Below are 3,380 nucleotides of genomic sequence, written 5' to 3'. Positions count from 1 at the left end.
GGCCCCCCCCCACGGCAGCCTGGCTCAGCCCCTTGGGGCTGTTTCGGATTCGGAGCCGTCCCTCGCGGGCTGGACACTCACCTGGAAGCTCGGGCCCGTCCCTCTGCCGGTCCGGCAGCCACGGCAGAAGCACCCCAAGGCGTCCCGCCGTTGGGCTGCCCGCAAGCGCCTTCCTCCCTGCCGCTGCACTTACACGATCAGGCAAAACCAGGGGCATATTTTTTTTTTCCCCCTAATTACAGTATTTTCATCCTCGAAACCTTTCAAGGCGAGCGTGACCCTGGCACCCGCAGCAGCACACGGAGTGTGACACAGTCCCGGTACCAAGTCCTCACCTTCCCCGTGTCCTGCAGTGGGATGGGTGCTGGCCCCTGCTGCCCAGCCATGGGGGACAGGAGGGAGCGTCTTAGGAGAAATGTCCCCAAAACAGGGTGTTTTGGCTACCCCAGATGCCCCGGCAAGGGACAAAACCCTGGTGGGGGAGCAGGGCTGTGTCTGGGCAGTGCAACCTGCTCAGCAGGGTAAGTAAAAGAGAGTTAATCACAACAAGAGCCGGCTGGGCACCCCCCAGCCGGACCATCCAGCTCCCCGTCCAGCTCACCCCTGCATCTCCTGCCCCTGACTCATCGGCAGCCCCGCGATGGCTGCCGACAGCTTTTGAGGGAGCCCCAAGTTACACTGCAGCGAGGGCAACAGGAGAAAAAGAAAATGCCCGGCTTCTCCCGGCACCCGAGGAAGAGGTGATGCCACTCGAGCGGCGCGGGGGAAGGCAGCAGCCCACGGTGCCGACTCAGGGAGCGTTGGCTGCCGAGGGGGCGAGCGGCAGTTTAAATCCATCAAAGGCGTACAAGTCGAAGGGAGACCTCCCTAAACGCTTCCCACCGGGCTCGGAGGAAAATCAGGGTGGAAATGGATGGGATGAAACCCGGAGCAAGATGGCATTAATCATTCCTAAACCTACAGCGGAGAGATGGGGAAGGGGTCTGCGGGCCAGGAGAGCGGCTGCTCAGTGATTTTGGGGCATCCCAGCTGCTCGCACGAGCGCTCGGAGGAGAGCCAGCTCCCTCCCAGCAAGATTCACCAGCCTGGTTGTGTTATTTTTTTCCAGTGCCAAGATATAATTAGTGCCAGTTCTTCAGGAGCTGTCACTCACCATCATGCAACGTTTGCTTTTCTTAGGAATATGACTAACTGGCAAATGATTAAACACGCTCAGGGAAGGAGGAGAGGGAAGTGAATATTTTTTTTCCTCCCTGGGAAGAAAAAAAAAAACTGACAACTTCAGGAGCCACTTTCCGGGCCCCGAGAGCGGAATAAACTTTGACAGTGCTCGAGGAGGGATGCGTGAGCCACCCACCAGTCACGCTGTGTGGCCCGCGGCTCCTCCCGGCACAAGGGTGCTCGGAGCCACGGCCGGGGTGGTGGGAGTCACCGAGATGCTCGTAACCACGGCTGCTCTGCAGGGACGCGACCACAACAAAAAGTCAAGCCACCTTCCTGCCAACCTCCTATTTTTCCCTTCCCGTTTCCCCCGTCGCTCGCACCTACAGATGGTGCTGCAGAGGATGCTCTTGTTTGCACTCCCTCCCAGCAGAGCCCTTTTAACACAGCAGGTTTCTCGAAGCTCATCTCCTTGCCAGCGCTGCTTCGAGGAAGGATGCCTCTCCCGGGGACCGAAGACGGCACCGCTCTAATCACTGCCCTTTAGCTGCGACCCGCGGCCCGCGCTGCAGCCGAGAGCCGAGCTGTGGCCTCCGGAGAGCCCGAAATTGGATCCCGCTCTTTCAGATGCGTTATTTCGGAGAGGTTTTATGTTTTGCTGGAAAATATTTTTAGAAGAAGATAATGCAGTTGCCAGCTCTCACGGGAATCCGTCTGTCCCCGAGTCGTTGCTGTTGAAGCACTTGGCTCAAACTGTGGAGAAACAACGGGGAGAAATTGCTTTTCCCAAATCCAGTAACCTCCTCGTGTTGGGGGACGAATGGGAAACTTTGGCAAAATCAAAGCTTGGCCTTTCTGCCGGGCCTGAGGCTAAAGAAGCTGAGAGGTCCCAAAAATCCAAACCCAGGTTTATCTTCGGTTTTATACCAGCCATGAGAAACCAGGCAAATAAGGGTAAAATCTCCATTCAACTCTTTGCTTAACTGCACCTTCGGGCTAAGTTAATGAAAATATTTCCATTTTGCTCTGTCCGGTGGCTTCACGCATCCTTTAATGCCCCTTCCCGGCCTGAAGACTCGCTCTCTGATCCTCACTACCCTGCACTTGTCCCCACATTTCGGGGGACACCCCGAGCGCCTGGAGGGAGGCTTTGAAGGGTGCCAGTGAGCGCCCTCGGTGCAGGGGCACGGAGGTGTCGGGGCCGTTCCTCCATCCGCATCGGCAGCAGGTACCAGCGTGGTTTGCCTCTTTTATGCTAAAATGCCGGCAAAGAATTTTGAAGGAATAAACTGGATTTTCTCCAAACTCGTGGCCTTTCGCTTGGAGAAATATTGTGAGTCAAAATCTGAAAATGAACAGTTTAACGTTAAAAAAAAAAAAAAAGGGAACTTGGAAGGGATTGCCAAGAATAACACTTTTTCCCCATCACTACCACGTGATGCAATTCGTTGCGCCCTTGCCGGGGAGGACCTGGGGGTTTGCTGGCATGAGGGTGGAAGCAAAGGGACCCGGAGGAATTTCGTACCGGAGCAATCTTTAGGCACTGATGTATTTTACCTTGGCTTGTCCAGGTGACGGGGAAGGGGGGGCCTACAGGTGTGGCTCGGACTTGAAAGAACACATGGCAATGTGATGGTGCCCCAATTACAGGCACAGGGGTTTCGTTGCCGAGGGCCCATCCACGGCGCAGAGATGTGCTGCTGAGGTGAGACTTTCCACCTGCAACAGCCCCCCGAACACCAGAGTCCCCACGACCTGCAAAGACACGGCTGCAGACCTGCTGCTTTCAAATTATCGAGCGTATTTCAAATTGCCCATCGCTAAAAGGAACAACAAACCCAAATTGTAGGGACTGCACATGAAATCAAGACAAGGAGGTCTCGCAAGGTCTGAAACCTGCGCTGACACTGACGCGAGGTTCCTGACTGAATACATCTTTCCTGCTGGCCTTCAGCGGGGTCTATCACACAAAGACCTCCGAGATACCAACCCTCTGCTCCCAACTGCCTCTGGGCACGGGCGGCCCCGCAGAGCAGAGCTTCCAGATGTGGTTTCCCTTCCTTCGGGCCACCCCTTCCCTCCCTCCCTCCGTTTCTTCACGGCACAGTCCCTGCTTTCTGCTTTACAGCGCTGCAGTGACTTGTTGCAGTAGATGCAGGCTGCTCCTCCCGGAAGGTAACAAACGCGCTAACAGAGTGCTAATTAGGATACTTAATTAC

This window comes from Pygoscelis adeliae, unplaced genomic scaffold (genome assembly GCF_000699105.1).
Source record: "Pygoscelis adeliae isolate BGI_AS28 unplaced genomic scaffold, ASM69910v1 Scaffold294, whole genome shotgun sequence".
NCBI classification, from domain to species: Eukaryota; Metazoa; Chordata; class Aves; order Sphenisciformes; family Spheniscidae; genus Pygoscelis; species Pygoscelis adeliae.
This window is presented reverse-complemented; position numbering follows the sequence as displayed.